General features: G+C 47.6%; 1 protein-coding gene and 1 pseudogene across 1 annotated transcript in view; one reads left to right on the top strand and one right to left on the bottom strand.

The window, feature by feature from the left end:
• RGS9 (regulator of G protein signaling 9) overlaps positions 1 to 17,857 on the bottom strand; it is a 956,925-nt gene that overhangs the window by 15,112 nt on the left and 923,956 nt on the right. The window lies entirely within an intron of this gene.
• On the top strand, positions 160 to 1,782 carry LOC147702310 (uncharacterized; annotated as a pseudogene).

Here is a 17,857-nt window from a genome sequence, read left to right on the forward strand (position 1 = left end):
CTCTCCTGCACGCGACCCAGACCGCCCCCGCTGATCGCCCCCTCCTTGTCAGACTATCGGAGTGGGACGGGCGGCTCCACCATCTTGGGCGGGTCTGGGCTCTGCGCTGCAGTTCTTTGGCTCCTCCCTCCCTGCCACGCCCCCCTGATCCTCCTCCCCATGTGTCCCTACATTATGGTAACTCATCCCCGGCCGCTCAGCGGACGAGCACAGCGGGCGCGACAAAGGCGCGCCGAAGTTGCGCCTAAGTTAAGCCAGTCTGCGCCCGTCCGCGACGGGCTGGGACCAGGGGCCACACACTCTGCTCCTTTTTTGGCTTATACTACAGCTCAACTCATGGCTCTCTCTGCTGCCCCCTCACCTTCCCCCTCACTTCTGTGTCATCTTGACACACTTGGCATTTTCGTCTCTTCCCCTTCCCACCCAATCCCAGTCTCTCACTGCCCCACCCTTCCCACTATTGACCCCCCCGTCCCCCATCCCCCCCCTGTTCCAACTGTAGCCTCCGCTTATCTGCTCAACACCCGCTCTGCTGTCAAACACCAGACGGCACTTTTTAACCTTTTGACCACCGATTCCCCAGACTTCCTTTTTCTGACCGAAACTTGGTTCACCGCCGATTCCCTCCCCGATCTTTTAGCCATTCTCCCCGATACCCACTACGCCCTCCGAGCTGACCGGCCGGACGGTAAGGTTGGGGGTGGTGTGGCGATGATCATTCGGTCTACCCTCAAATTTCAACTTCTGACCCCCCCCATTCCCAACGTGGACTACTTGGTGGCCCGCTCCCTCAACCTTTCTTCCCCCCTCACTGTTGTCCTCGTGTACCGTCCCCCCAATCTATGCCTTCCTTTGTAGCCTCCCTTCAGGACCTTTTGGCTACTCTGGTGGTAAACAACTCATCTGTCCTTCTGCTCGGCGACTTTAACTTTTGGCCGGGCGATCCTAGGGAAGATCTTCCCTCTAAAGATTTTTCTGCCCCCCTCCAGTGCTTAAACTTTACATCTCATGTTACAGTCCCTACCCACGCCCAGGGTCACATCCTGGATCAAATTTGGTCCTCACGTCCTGTTGTTTCACCTCCCTCCATATCCCCCTGTGTCTGGTCTGATCACTTTACTATTTCTTTCTCTATTCACTTGGGCGCGGTTGACAAGCCCCCTCTTCCGAAAAACATTTTAGCCCGTAATTGGAATCAGACCGACCTTGATTCTCTTTCGCTCTCCTTGGCTTCTTCTGCCCCAGACCTTACTGATCCTCCTCTCGAATCCCAGGTCAACGCCATTGGCATATGGCTATCTTCTTCGTGTGATCTAGTTGCCCCGCTTAGAAAGATCAAGGTAGTCCGCCCCTACGATGCGCACAAATGGTTTTCTCCAGAGCTTAAAAAGCTCAAACTCGACCTCAGGCGGTCGGAACGCCACTGGAGACGGAATTACTGTCCCTCTTTGCGCGCCAAATATAAACTACTTCTCACTGAATATAAAAAAGCGATCCTAGTGGCTAAAACCGCATATTTCACTGAGAGAGTAGCTCTCTCTGCTAATAAATGTCGTGAAATTTTCTCCCTGGTCCACAATCTTGCTACCTCTGATCGCTCCACCCCTAGTCTGGTCCCCTCACAGTCCCTCTGTTCCTCACTTAATGATTTCTTCATCGACAAGATTGTGAAGATTAAAGCCAACATCCCCACTGTGCCTCAACCCCGTCTCGCTTGTCTTCTTCCTCCTCCCCCTTCCTCTTTCGCTCTCTTCCCCCCTATCTCCCCTGATTTATTTCTAAAACTTCTGATCAAAGTTAAATCTGGCTCTCCCGCGGACTGCGCGCCGGCGCGCATTCTTAAAACTCTCTTCACCAACTGTCCCGCCCCCCTCTTGCTCTTCTCAATTCCTCTCTGGCTCTTGGTTCTGTCCCCTCTTCTTTTATATCCGTTATAGTCCTCCCTATCCTAAAAAAAAACGGTCTGGATCCTTCTCTCCCTTCTAATTTTCGACCCATTTCCCTCCTTCCTTATCTTGGCAAGATCCTGGAAGCCCATGTCACCTCCTGCCTCTCTTCTTACATCGAGGAGAACGGCCTCTTGGCATCCCATCAGGCGGGTTTCCGCCCGGGCCACTCGACGGAGGCGGTGGTCCTTGCAGTCTTGGACGAACTTAAGGGGAAGGCCGACTCTAACCTCCCCCAAGCCCTGGTCCGTCTCGATCTGTCCGCTGCGTTTGACACGGTTGACCACTCCATCCTTCTCGACCGTGTCAGCGCAGCGGGCATTCGGGGCGTGGCCTTTTCTTGGCTTGCGTCATTCCTTCGGGACAGGTCCCAGGCGGTTCACCTCTCCGGCTTTTCTGCCCCTCCTCGCCCGGTCACTTGCGGCGTTCCCCAAGGTTCCTCTCTTTCCCCCCTTCTTTTCAATCTTTACATCCATCCCCTCATCACTTCCCTTCTTGAGCTGGGGGTATCAGTGTACAATTACGCAGATGACCTCCAGCTCGTTTTCGATCTTTCTTCTACCCCTGATTCCCTCCCTAAGTTTTGTTCCACCTTAGTTTTTATTTCTGAGTGGATGAGCGCTAACCATCTGAAGCTCAATCCTGACAAGACGGAACTTGTCCTCACTGGTGGTCCCTCGAACCCTTGGTCTCCCGCACACTGGCCCCTTTCTTTTGGTCCCCCCCTTTGCCTGCTTCCTCTGTCCGTACCCTTGGTATCAAAGTCAGCCATGACTTATCCATGCACAGTCAGATCAGTTCCGTTGTGTCTTCTTGTTTTCTCTCCCTCCGTCTTATCCGGAAAATTTCGCGTTTTTTTTCCATCGACGCACTCAAAACCATAGTCATGGCCCTTGTCACCTCCCGCCTCGACTATGGGAATGGCCTGTACGTGGGAATACCCGCCTACGAAACCCGCCGTCTCCAGGCCATTCAAAACCAAGCTGCTCGCCTCATCCTCTCCCTCCCTAAATCCTCTCATATCACCCCTGTTCTCAAGTCCCTTCATTGGCTTCCTGTCCATTTCAGATCTTTCTTTAAACTGGCCTGTCTAGCCTTTCAGGCTCATTCCCGCTCTGCTCCCCTGTTCATCACCTCTCTCATCTCCTCTCATGCCCCCAGCCGCACTCTTCGTTCCTCTTCCCTCTCTCTTCTGCATATCCCCCGATTCCGCAAATCCAGAACAGAGGGCACCCGGTTCTCAGTCCTGGCCCCCCAGTTCTGGAATAGTCTTCCACTCTCCATTCGTTCTATCCCCATCTACACTCACTTCCGCAAAGCCCTCAAAACCTTTCTTTTCTCTCAGGCATTCCCCTCTTAGTCTCCCTGGGTTCCCTCTGTGAGCTTTGATCAGGTCCCCAGCGCCAGGAAGCCGCTTGGCCGCAGTGCGCTTTATCAAATATTTTTTTCATTTCTTTTCTCCACCCCCGCCTCCCCCAAGTTGAAGACCTCAATTGAGAACTGTGAAGAAATTGCTAACTTCTTCCCTGAAAAAATCATCAAAATTGATCAATCCTTCATCTTAACCCCCTTCCCTCACAGTACCTTACCCCCTTTGACATTTCCCCCAAAGATTTCCCCTTATCTACTATTCCCCCTGACGCCTCTCTCCTCCCTCTCGTCATTTCCCCGCCTGAACACAACCCCACCTACCCCCTTCTAAAAAATAATGCCTCTTGGCATAACTTCCACCCAGTTACCGAACGTGATGTCCTTAACATCATTACCAACTTCAACCTTCCTCTCACACCAGAGACCCTCTCCCTGCTAACACATCATTGCTCCCTATTGGACAACTATCATCAACTCCTCATTGGCTACAGGTTGTATCCCTGTCTCCCTCCAACTTGAACAAATCACTCCCATCCTCAAAAATCCTCAAGCTGATCCAAACAACCTTAATAATCTCCATCCTATATCTAACCTCCAGCTTCTCTCTAAAGCCCTTGAAAAATGTGCCCTGATTCAATTGGAAAAACACATTGACACTTTCAATCTGTTGGACTCACTACAATCAGGCTTTCGATACTGTCAACCACTCTGCCTTACTTAGCCCTCTCAAAAATAGTTTGGCCTTGATGACTAAGTCCTCAAATGGTTTGCCTCCTTTTTCCAACACAGAACCCAACAAATTACAATTCTAGACTGCCTTTCTAAACCTAGGCCTGTCTCCCTTGGTGTCCCCCAGGGATCTATACTCTCTCCCTCTCTTTTCAACCACTTCATGGAACAGCTCACCCTCATTCTTAAGCAAGCAGGAATCAATTTCCACCTCTATGCCGATGACACCCAAATCGACTGCAATATTAAATCATGTTCTCATATCCTATACCTGAATGACACCCTGATCAAGATTCAATCTTGGTTCCATTTCAACCACCTCAAACTCAACCCGAAAAAAAAACGAAATTATCCTCTTCTTGCCAACAAACAACCTGCTTCCCATCCAAGCCTGGATCTATGACCTTAAAGCTCTCAACTGTTCTCTTACCATTTCAAACTCAGTTAAATCCCTCGGGATTAACATTGACCAGAACCTTAGTCTTATTTCTCAAATAAAAAATACAACAAAGGGCGCTCTCTTCATGCTCCATCACCTCAAGAAAATCAAACATTTCATTACAGCCGATGACTTTAAATTAGTTGTCCAATCACTTGTCCTATCTAGAGTCGACTATGGTAACGGCATCCTTGTTGGAACACCTAAAATCTACTTAGCCCCAATCAAATCTGTTCTCACCCTTGCTGCTAGGCTTATCACAGATTGCAAATGGTTCGATCACATCTCCCATGCCATCAAATCCCTCAAATGGCTCCCCATTGAAGGCAGATCCACCTATGAAACTGCTTGTATCACGCATAAAGCCCTTCATCAAAACACCTTGCGGTACCACTCGGACAAACTAAACAAAGCCGGCGGCTCTAGGGTTTTGAGGAGCACCTACACACTCGCTCTCATTCCCCCTCTGTTAAATAAGAAATCCAAACAATCACGCTCCTTCTCTGGAAATATGCCTACCTTCTGGAATTCCCTCCCTGTAGAATTACGCTGCAACCCCTCCTACTACAGCATCAAAAAAGCCCTGAAACTGCACCTTCACAACAAATACTGGGGTCCTTAATCCATACATCTGGCACTATTCCCAATCCTGCTTCTCACTGTTTTGGGTTCCCCTTATCGATCTCATGACTTCCTCTTCCCCTCCTCTTCTTATAACTACCCTATTTTACTACCTTTCCCCTCTTATATCACTAAGTCCCATTACAGTCTCAGCCTGCGTCTCTCTGTTTAGGGATCCCCTTACTGATCACTTGACTTCCTCTTACCCCCTCTTCCTATAACTACCCTATTTAACTACCTTTCCCCTCTCATATAACTAAATCCCCTTATAGCCCCATCCTACACTTACCCAGTTCCTCCTCACCCTTCCCCTTCCATTGTGTCCCGCCATTCCAGCTTCCTCCCCTCCGTCTTTAGCCTTTACCATCCACACTTGCTGTATTACTCATGACTCGCTGTATTCTAATGTAAATTTTGATGTAATTAGCCCTGGTAATTATTTTGGTCTGTTTCTATTGTTCTAAGTTGTTTGTGTATGCTACCTCATTATACAAATGTTATTTCGCAATTTTTTTCCTCTAAAAAAAACAAAACCATGTAAATACACACACACACACACACACACACACAGACACACACACACACATATATATTTATCAATGCTCGAAGTTTCAAAGAAACACGTGGCACTCGGGGGGGTCCGTTACACAATGAAATTTACTGGCAAGGACGCGTTTCGGCAATAAGCCTTCTTCCTGCTTGCTTCATGAATTCATACAGCTTTTGCATGGTGGTACTTTATTAGTTTAAAACCTCGATTTCAATGTGTTTCCATATTGAACCCCCACATGGGAATTCCAAAGTCCGCTTATTGCTGTTGCGGTGGTTCCTGCTTTGGGACCCCTCGTCAACCGTGAAGGCTTCGTGGCACGTAGCGCAGGAGTCGGTAGATAGCCGTGTCTCCTACAGTCTCTATGACTGTCGACAGCGTCGACGCTGGTGTCAACAATCCTTTCAAGGTGGTGCACGGCGCCATGTACTGATGCTGCTCCAAGGTCCACCTTCAGGCGCTGCTGCACTGCTTCGTGACTGGTGCGCACAAACATGGAGGTGGGTCCATGAAATAATCAATGGTCGAAGTTTCAAAGAAACCCGTAGCACTCGGGGGGTACATTACACAATGAAATTTACTGGCACGGACGCGGTTCGGCAATAGGCCTTCTTCCTGCTTGCTTCATAAATTCATTTAGCTTTTACATGGTGGTACTTTATAAGTTTAAAACCTCGATTTTCATTGGTTGCCACACATGTAAGGAGAAAGGTGATTTCTCACTCACGGGCCAATAGAATGGCCCCTCCCTCTCCTTGAGTTTGTTCTCTGCATCTAAAGCGTTCTTCGGAATTGTAATATTTGTTTAAGTGACACTTTCGACATACCAAAAATAGAAAACTTGAGTAGGAGATTGTATGGCTTAAGGCTACATCCTAGCCCCACAGAATGTGCGGGCCCTGAATCTCTGTGAATAGGTTGCAAACAAAAAGAAGCGAAATAAATTTGCATTAAAGGTCCATGATAAGGTTTATTCGTAGGTAAGCACCCAGGATGATAAACGACTGAAGAGATGGAGGGAGGAAGTGATCGAAACAATAGGATCTTACGCAATGATAGAGAGTGAGAAAACAGAGAAGGAAAAACCTATTGATTAAAAGTAACCTAGGAATGAGATAGAAATTGAGATTGAGGAGAAGGACCCCTTTATAGATGAAATCCTCAGAATAAGATCACCCCTATATAATGCAGCACCAACACCAGGTGCTACAGCTCAGACAGCTACTGAAAATGGTGTGATCATCATGACCCCTCTAGAAGTTATAATGAGAATACTATCTCCAGTCCAGACCTCTACACCTGTTTCATTGCATAAGTCACAATCATCAAATAACTCAAGTATCACCCCCATTACAACAATTACTAGCACATCACATCACATCACAGAGTTATAACCTTCCAAGTCTCCCTCTGAACTCAATAGATGTATCCAGTATGTTAGATTCAGGCACTCAGAAGAAAAAGTCCTTAAGAACTCCTGTTACAGTAGGTATCAAAACCAGTGCAACTCCACAAGTTACCCCGCAACATGAAGAACAGATCCTGCAAAGACTTAATGTTGCTCAACTGAAGCATGAGCTGGAAGAGATTGTAAAGGGTAATGTAAGGTTGTTTTTTTGGCATATTATAATAAGAATGAGTTGCTTTACCTTAGTTAAGGGTCTGAAAGGGCAGTGTGAGAGGCACATGCAAGAATAGAGAGAGTGGCAGATGAATGTGGATTTGATTTGATGCAAAGAAAGAAATTGCCCAAGAACAATAGGATGATGATGGGTGACAAGGAACTGATATTGGTAATTCTGAAGAGTTTGAAGACGCACATGAAGGAACTGATCAAGTGCATCAGGGAGTGGAGTGATGTGGAGAACTTCAGGGAGTTATGGTAGAAGAAGGTAAGGCCAAAGATCTACAGCAGAACTATCAATTAGCCCACACCGAGATATTCCACTATTTGCAAATATGACACACAATTAAAGCGCTGCTTCCAAATGGATTAGAGCTCCCTGAATCTTCCCTTCTAGAAGACTGGCTAATTGATGCATACATGCCATGGAAAGTTGTGTCCCTCACATACAAAAAGTAAAATAATAACTTACCTGATACCGTGCAGCACCTGAGGGAGCAATCGGCCCAGGATCTAGGAACATGGCAAGATGACGAATGGGCAGAGGATTTGATGTCTCTAAAAGAAGTGGGCATTCAGGCAGGTTTCCGCTTAATCCAATTAGAAATTCTGCATCAATCCTACTGCGTCAAGACAACCCTAATTAATATGGGTAGAGAGGTAGCGGAGAGTTGCCGGATAGGCTGTGGGGGAGTGGGAACATTTTATCATATTATCTGAGAATGGGAGCAGAACAGGCACACAGTTAGGGGACTGGAAATGGGATGCGTATTGGTGTATGGTTGCCGAGCGAGTTGTGTATGAAGGCAGGTACTACCCTCACAAATGGGGGGTGAAATGTAAAGCATATAGAGGTAGCATTTGTAATTACTTCACCTCCACAGGCCCAAAAGAATATTGACAGGGTCTCATTGTACCCCTCATTATTGTCGATCGATTCAAGTAGTTAGAAGGAAGTAATGTATTAACAGCAGAGAATCACTTTGTATACTTCATTGCCTCAATGTCAGTGCTCAATTATGTTTGTAATGTGGTGTATTATAATGTCAATAACAAGATTTCCAAAATATGAAGGAATGGTCAAAGGTAAAATGGAAGAAAGAAGATACAGGGAATGATGAGGGAGAAGTCACACAGAGAGTAGAAAAGGAGTATACTTTGAGGGAGTTCCAGGGAAGAGCATACGTACATGTCCCCTGATCTTAGACAGACTTTTTCCATTTCACTCTCTCTCCAGATTGAGAAAAAATGCTGATAAGTGATACACTCAGAGCAAATAGTGACCATTTCAAAGGTCTTGTGGGAGGATTTTATTGTGTTGAGTAACAAACATGACTGCATTGATCAAAACTAAGAAGGACGTAGGCATTGCTCATTTTAGGACTAAGGTTCCACAAAAGGAAATTAATTGGCCCTAGATTTCTTGAACATCCCTAGAGCCAAAGAATCTGTTCAAGCATACTTTGGGAGACTAATGCAGGTGTATAGGGGGCATAGTTGTCTGAATAACCCACTTGGATTTGTTGGCTCTCTTGGATCCATCAGTGCCATTTGACATAGTCGACCACACTATATTGGTGGACCGTGTCAAGGCCGCAAAACTTTACAGTTCAACTCTGAACTGGATAAAATCTTTCCTGAAGACCTGCACCCAGACAGTCTGGCTTACACTGTTCAAGAAGCCAGAAGTGTAATTGGAATGTGGGGTACCACAACACTCTTCTCGTTCTCCAAATCTTTTTAAGATCTATATCCGTCTTCTCATCCAGCATTAAAGAATATGTACTGCACAATTTACAACTATACAGACGACTTACAGCTACTCTTCTGGTTGAATGGCTCTTTGGCCTCCCAAAGGAATTGACAAAACACAAAGCGTTTTATCCATGAATGGAAGAGCAGAAATTACATTGATCATACAAATATAGGGAGACTGTTCCTGAAGTGGGGAAGTAGAAGAAAGGTAAGGTTGAATATTATTTAATTCCGGGGAGTCCTCCTCTTTGGAAGATGAAGCCCTCACAAATGCAAATGGGTGTCATGCTTCATCATTGGGATTTTGCTACTCATGGTGCCAGCACTGCAATGCCCCACGGGCCTCGCAGGAGGATTCTTTGTCGGAGATCTTTTTGCCATTCTTGGTGAACGTAGGGTAGTGTGTGTAGTAGTGTATTAAAACTACCTAAGGTGTTCTGCATAATTTTTTATCGAGCGGTATCCTTGGTAGGATTATAAACAAAGATGTGAGTTCAGCCATTTGGAAACTTTTGAGTCGTGACAGTTCCACAGTGTTCAATATTATTTTTTTTGTATATACTTAGATCGACATGTTTCATGCCTGTATAGTCCAAATGGGATTCGTAGCGTTTCTTCAGGACCAGAACATAAAACTCTACCCTACACTCAAGCGGGATATGCATTTGAGCTGTAAATGAGGAAACAAGTGGATTCACCATACCTATGTGTATTTTGAATCTAAATCTCTAAATCCAGCCTAAGCAAACAGGGAATGAAAAAGAGGTTTAGAATCAATATGTACAAGAGTATTCCTTAAGGCTGAGAGGTTTATGCTCCATGTAAACAATGTTTCTTTTGGCATAACATTACATTCAATCATACATGGTGGGTGCTCTAACGTCGCTACCTCATGAATCTATTAAAAACACATTGTGAATCAGGTCAGTAAAGCAACACATAATATTGTACACCGTTAAAAAAATGACCAACACAAACACATATTCCCACAGTCCTGTGGGTGTAATATCCCCTCTGAGGGTGCAGTAGTGATATTACCCATCTGGTGTTGTGCATATTGCCGCTTAGCTCGAGGCAGAGGACCGCGTCCTATCTGTGCTAAATGAAAATATAAAAAGTCAACAGAACAGGTAAGTCTATAAAGGAGCCCGTGGACAGTAAGACAGTATTTTTTGTGAAATTAATACTCACTTGGTCCAGCACGGTTTCACGTTCAGGACCTATCCTCTCTGCCTATCTGTAGGTAGTGTTCCGGGCATGGAGTTGTGGGGGGATATTATCAAGAAAAGGCGATAATTATCGCTAATCGCAGTTAGCGCACCTTTTCTTATTGCCGTCTACCGTGGGAAACTATCGCCGTGTTAGTGGCGTATTACCAACATGCCGCTAACAGGCGATAGCTTCCCTCACCGTCTAAATTGTCCAGAGATAAAATAAGCAGGAAGGTGAAAAGAAAAGGCGCGCTAACTCTGGTTAGCGATAATTATCGCCTTTTCTTGATAATATCCCATTGTTTTGAAATCAAAAGAAGCCTCTTCTTCTCTGATAGGCTGTTGTGCACATGAGAGAATGTAGGTTCATGCAAAGCACGGATGATTGAGAGAGTGAACAATATTCATCCATATAAATGCGAGAGTGCACACGGGGCGCTTGTGATCTTTGAGCACCTGTGATGCCAGGCAGTGCTGCACATCTACTGGACGACCTGTAAACCCGACTATAAACTAGAGCCTCCAGCTAGGGGGCCAGCAGGCTTTCATTATTTATTAAATTTAAATGAACTTTCCATCCACGCTCATCTGAATTAGAAATCTAATTTATGGCTATTTTGCTGCATGTTTCTTTTTAAGGCTCGGGCCTAGCATACACTGCGCATGCAGTGTCGCGCAGCGAGAGTCCTTTTCCCGGCGGTTTTGAAAATTGACCTGGAAATTCCACGCAGCTCGTGCATGTTATTTCCAAAGTCCATTTTCATTGGCCTTCGCGTGCGTGCTGTTTTTTAACAGAACACGCAATAGGCCATAGAAGGTCACGTAGCTCCGCCTATCGCCTATTGGTGTCTGTTGCGTGCACCAGAGGCCATATGTTTTGAATTATTGCCGCTTGACAGCCGCGATAATTTAAAACATATGCTCACAGTGGCGTGAGCGCACGTACCACTTGCGAGCGGGGTGACTGTCATTGCATAGCGTCTCTCGGTTCATCTGGGTACCTGTAGTCATGCAAATCCTCTCTTCATCTGCCATGATAACGGTGAATGCTGGAAAAGGGCGCTCTAAGACGGAGCACTCTCTTGACATGAAACATTAAGGCTTTGTTCTTGTATAGACAGTGTGCAGGACTTTCGTCCTGAATAAAGATTAATTCATTTGCAAAGTGAATGATTATATAGTAAAAAGCTGAGCTATCAAAATCAAGTCGGATAGTTGATGTAGCAAGAGTGCCCTCTAGAGGTTATATTTTCTTGGCACTCCGTGGTAACAGCTGGGCATCGCCGCTCGGAATCTTTCTTCATTGTCTACCGACCGACTGCTGACGAGGTGTAAAATAGCGTTTGTGATGGGTTAATGTACCCACCGTAGAGATGTTTATACACAGGTTCATGAACCTGGGTCTCTTTTCAGACTTTCATCCCTTCCATAACCGTATGCTCCATCATTTACTTCGTGGAGGTCCTTGTTAATGGCTGGGATTGCCAAATGTCAAAACAGCACGTTTTAAAGGGATTTCTGGCTCAAGAAGGCCATTGCGCACACCTGTGTGTGAGCATGCACATCACGGAGCGGGAGCGTCACATGATGTGTGTATACGTGTCCTACGGATTCTAGGAAAAGTAGTCCTGTATGAATCAACATTGGACCTCTGCTCTGTGTCGTCAGTGAGTGAAAGAAGGGTGTGTCTTGAAATGGTAATTCAACCAGTGTTCTCTCCAATATACTTTTATGTTAGATACCTGGTTTAAATAGTAAATTGTTGCAATGAATAATATACTGCAACTTTGACACCTCCTACTAACCGCCAGGGATCTTATTTAAAGGGTGGTGGGATGTAGGCTCTTTCTGAGGGGTCTCGGACTGTATGGATTCTCCCTCTGGATGCGTTTATGTTGTATGATCCCTTGTCCCGAGCCGCTAAGGCCATACCAGTGTTGTATGCCTCTTATTTAGCAGCCCTACACTTTGGAGCCTTTCAACTACTCCATTGGCACTAGGCATCAACCAAACAATCAACTACCTTATCCTAACACTTCCATAGAGCACCACTTGAGTGTTCCAGCCTCAGGTGGATTTTCCCAGCTCCTGTCTAGGTGCACTTCACCTATTGCTCCCATCCCAGGGTCCTGCTCTGCTGTGTGGTGCATGCAGAAAGGTGTGTCTCACCTGCATTGGTGTCTCCCTTGCAGTCAACTATCCTCTGCCTTGAGGCAATTGGCTTGTGCCAGTGTCACATCCTCTCCTCCGCTATTACCGACCCTTGTAGCTCTCCACAACTTGTGACAAATCCCAGGGCACAGCCTGTGCCACTCTTTGGGTGTCCATACCTACCTTCACAGCCATCACCTAGCCTCCCCTCTCCTGCAATCCTGACCTTGTACCTCTGCTGCTGCAGTTGGTTTGCTGAGATGGACTGCTCATCAGTCCACTGCTGTTCCATTTCCTGCAATTGTTGAATATGTGAAATACCTTTTCTGCACGCTTTGTACTTGTTTTAGGGAAGCTTGCAGCAGAGTGAGAGTGACATCATGAGTGACAGCAGAGTGAGAGTGACAGCATGAGTAACAGCAGAGTGAGTGTGACTGCAGAGTGAGAGTGACTGCAGAGTGAGAGTGACTGCAGAGTGAGAGTGACTGACTGCAGAGTGAGAGTGACTGCAGAGTTAGAGTGACGGCATGAGTGAGAGTGACAGCATGAGTGACAGCAGAGTGTGAGTGACAGCAGAGTGTGAGTGACAGCAGTGTGAGAGTGACAGCAGTGTGAGAGTGACAGCAGAGTGAGAGTGAAAGCAGAGTGAGAGTGGCAGCAGAGTGAGAGTGACTGCAGAGTGAGAGTGACTGCAGAGTGCCAGCAGAGTGAGAGTGACAGCAGAGTGAGAGTGACAGCAGAGTGAGAGTGACAGCGGAGTGAGAGTGACAGCAGAGTGAGAGTGACAGCAGAGGGAGAGTGACAGCAGAGTGAGAGTGACAGCAAAGTGTGAGTGACTGCAGAGTGACAGCAGAGTGAGAGGGACGGTAGAGTGAGAGTGACAGCAGAGTGAGAGTGACAGCAGAGTGAGAGTGACAGCATGAGTGACAGCAGAGTGACAGCAGAGTGAGAGTGACAGCAGAGTGAGAGTGACTGCAGAGTGAGAGTGACTGCATGAGTGAGAGTGACTGCAGAGTGAGAGTGACTATCAGTGACAGCGACTGCAAGAGTGACAGCAGAGTGAGAGTGACTGCAGAGTGAGAGTGACTGCAGAGTGAGAGTGACTCCAGAGTGAGAGACACACCAGAGTGAGAGTGACAGCAGAGTGAGAGTGACAGCAGAGTGAGAGTGACTGCAGAGTGAGTGTGGCTGCAGAGTGAGAGTGACTGCAGAGTGAGAGTGACTGCATGAGTGAGAGTGACTGCATGAGTGACAGCAGAGTGAGAGTGACTGCAGAGTGAGAGTGACTGCAGAGTGAGAGTGACTCCAGTGTGAGAGACACACCAGAGTGAGAGTGACAGCAGAGTGAGAGTGACAGCAGAGTGAGAGTGACAGCAGAGTGAGGGACACAGCAGAGTGAGAGACACAGCAGAGTGAGAGAGACAGCAGAGTGAGAGACTCAGCAGTTTGAGTGTTCCAGAGAGAGCAGGGTATGCTTGTGCGCTCACACGGTGCACTGACACACAGGAGCTAAAACAAAGAACAGCTGAACACGTGTCTTGGGAGCTTCATGGAGGCAGCCGGACCTCTGTGAGGGGAGCAGCAAGGAGGGGACGCCCCAACCAATCAAGCGCAACTACTCACAACCTACTATATGATTACAACACAGGCCAAAGGGCAGAGCTAGGTCTTTTCGCATTACGTACGGTGAGCAGTGTGTGAGTGTGTAGGGTGAGCAGTGTGTGAGCGTACAGGGTGAGCAGTGTGTGAGCATGCAGGGTGAGCAGTGTGTGAGTGTGCAGGGTGAACATTGTGTGAGCATGCAGGGTGAAAATTGTGTGAGTGTGTAGGGTGAACAGTGTGTGAGTGTGTAGGGTGAGCAGTGTGTGAGTGTGCAGGGTGAGCAGTGTGAGAGTGTGTAGGGTGAGCAGTGTGTGAGTGTAGGGTGAGCAGTGTGTGAGTGTGCAGGGTGAACAGTGTGTGACTGCAGGGTGAGCAGTGTGTGAGTGTGCAGGGTGAGCAGTGTGTGAGTGTGTAGGGTGAGCAGTGTGTGAGTGTGTAGGGGCAGTTTGAGAGTGTGCAGGGTACAAAAACCCAAACTAAGTCCACCACACACACACACACATAACAGCACACAAACAAGACCACACACACACACCACACACACACACACCACCACACACACACTCTCACCACCACAAACTCACCACACACTCACCACCACTCACCACCGCACACTTACCACTGCACACTCACCACCGCACATTCACCACTGCACACTCACCACTGCACACTCACCACCTCACACTCACCACCGCACACTCACCACCACATAAGCAACCACACACACACAACCACACACACAACCACACACACAACCACACACACACCACCAGCCATCAGTGCACGCTTTCACCGGGCACAAACACCACCAACCGCCAGTGCACGCTTTCACCGGGCACAAACACCACCAGCCGTCAGTGCTGGATTCCACCAGGCACACACCACCAGACGTCAGTGCACGCTTTCACCAAACACACACACACCTCCAGCCATCAGTGCACACTTTCACCAGGCACACACAACACCAGCCATCAGTGCACACTGACACCAGGCACACACCACCAGCCGTCAGTGCACGCTTTCACCAGGCACACACACCACCAGCCATCTGTGCACGCTTTTACCAGCCACACACACCACCAGCAGTCGGTGCACGCTTCCACCAGGCACACACACCTCCAGCCGGCAGTGCACGCTTCCACCAGGCACACACACCACCAGCCATCAGTGCACAATTTCTACAGGCGCACACACCACCAGGCATCAGTGCACAAATCAATTGTTAACGTATCCACAATTAACTATTGTAGCAATCGCAGTATGGTGCACTTTACTTTTAAACATATTCATCTAAAGCGCAGCATGCCACCATTGCTACAATTCCAATCCAACCCACATAATTCCACTACACACCACATGCATACACTCCATAATACATGGCTTAAAGACATTGCCATTTACAATGCCAATAGCTCTAACTCAAATAAATCTGAGACCTATTGCATTTCCAATGCTTGTTTTCTAAGCTGTACCAAACCCTTCGTTTCATCGTACTCCTACTGTCAGTCATGCGCCACGGCCTCGCATCTGTGCTACCTCAGCCTTCATTCCCCACCTCAAAGCTGGCTGGTCCTCATGTCAGCTGGTGAGGCCCCAGCTGTTGGGCCAATTGTAGCCCAGAGCTGGGAGGGCTGGGATCAGGTCACTCCATATTGTCTGCCTCTTCCTTGGTACCTCCCGGTTCTCTACACATTCACACCTTTTAATCGGGTTGTTTTCATGAACACTGCAGCCAAGAGTCTCGCACAGAGGGCTTTAAGTGGAAGGCATTGACTCTCCCCTTCTGATTCAATGTTCCTCTCAGCTCCTGTCTGTCACTCCAGCTCCTCAACACTCTCTTTTCAGTCTGTTGAGGCTCACAAGACACTGCTGCTCCGAGCTCTTAGCGTAAACCTGGCTCAGTTATCCCTTGACTTAGCACTTAGACGCTCAGGGATGTGCCCAAGTCCACCACATGGTAAGCATTCATGTATCCTCGGGGTACCTATTTGTGTAGATTCTCTAAAGTGTTAAAGGCTTCTTTTCGATCCCTCGTAGCATTTCACCACCTCTGCCATTGAATTTCATGGTAATTAAACAACAGGGGGTGGTGATGGACAGAGTTTCTGAATTAAGCAGAATACTCTCACCCAGTCAAGAGATCATGGCTTAATCCAACACCGTTTTTTAGCTCACTGCCCCATCCCAGCTCAGAACCTGGCTATATGCAAATTAGTCTGTCCCTGGCCCAGTGTATCACGGGGACCGGTTTCTGGCATTTCAGCCGTCAAGCCGATTCTTGCTTGAATCCTGATGGTGCAATGAGCACGTTGAAGTTCGTTGGTCCATGTTCGCGGACCACGCCTTGGCTGAACTTCTTGGACCTCATGCTGGCCCCTTCTGCCAATGTCCGGCAGGTAGGCTTCATGGTGCTGAGCTTCTTGGACCTCGCACTGGTCCCTTCTGCCAATGTCCACCAGGTAGGCTTCGTGGTGCTGAGCTTCTTGGACCTCGTGCTGGTCCCTTCTGCCAATGTCCGGCAGGTAGGCTTCGTGGTGCTGAGATTCTTGGACCTCGTGCTGGTCCCTTCTGCCAATGTCCAGCAGGTAGGCTTTGTGGTGCTGAGCTTCTTGGACCTCGTGCTGGTCCCTTCTGCCGATGTTCAGCAGGTAGGCTTCGTGGTGGGACCATCTGGCTGGTCGACTTCTCGGTGCGACCATCTGGCTGGTCGGCTTCGTGCTTTGTAACCAGGCTGAGTGGTCAGGTTGCTCGTGTGTTGAGACTTCAATGCTGCGGGTTGTCTGCGCAACCATTTTCTCTGCGTCGCAGTTTGGCTTGCATCGCAATACAGTATATATACATCAAGAAATATATTTTGAGTGCAGTAGGGATCTCACTAGGTCCTGGCAAGTAAGCAGTGGGGACTGCTTATGAAACATGTTGACCCAGTAGGGGGCATCTCATTAAAGCATAGCCCCTACACACACCCATTTTTAATGTTTCCAGCTAGAGAAGTGAATAAAATCAGTTTTTTCCACTAGCCGAGGACTTTTTATAATTCACTACATATCTTTCACAGACCCTACCACACTCCCTCCCACTCTACACATAGCCTAGTTCCATCAAAAAAGTGTTTCCACATATTCGTAGGTTGCAGCACGCCCGCCCCGTAGAGGGACGGGAAGATCCCTATGATGAAGCATGACACTGAGGGATTCTTAGTGTGTAAGGGGTATTTTAAAAACACCTAGTGGTTTCTCATGACATTTCATAGATCACTATTACACCTTTTTTCTGAATCACTAGAAAATAAAAAATAAAAAATGTATTTTTGTAGGGTAGAATCCTATTGTTTATAAGAAAGTTGTACAGGAGGTAGATTGTATCTTTACACCTCTCCCTCCCTCATTTTATTTTTCGAAGCTACAGGCAAACCCCTGCCCTTGACAGAGAGGCTTCACCTGTTAGGGACCAAAGATGCCAGCGTTGGGGGGTCACGGGGATCAGGCCAAGGAGGGGGCCATGGAACTCGTAGTATGAAATACATACCTAACATCCGCACCTTCATCTGAGAATTGGTCAAAGATGAGGTAAAAATCTTCAGGAACAGTCAATACTGGGTGATTCACAGCAAGATGTTGGAGAGGGCCAGGGACTTGGAGAAGGGCATGGGCGGATTGGCATGCCCACTCAAGTGTGGAATGAATGTTTGGTCGGACCACACAGGCCGCCCAAAGCAGTCATGCGGACTTCCCTTTTTGCAATGTAGGCTGCATTACAGCCTGCATGGAAAACATGGCCACCCCTCTGGCGCCTGGCTGCATGACCCGTTGCTGATTACCAATCCCACCCATGCATTGCAGCATTGTGATTGACACA

This window comes from Lissotriton vulgaris, chromosome 7 (genome assembly GCF_964263255.1).
Source record: "Lissotriton vulgaris chromosome 7, aLisVul1.2, whole genome shotgun sequence".
In the NCBI taxonomy this organism is placed as follows: Eukaryota; Metazoa; Chordata; class Amphibia; order Caudata; family Salamandridae; genus Lissotriton; species Lissotriton vulgaris.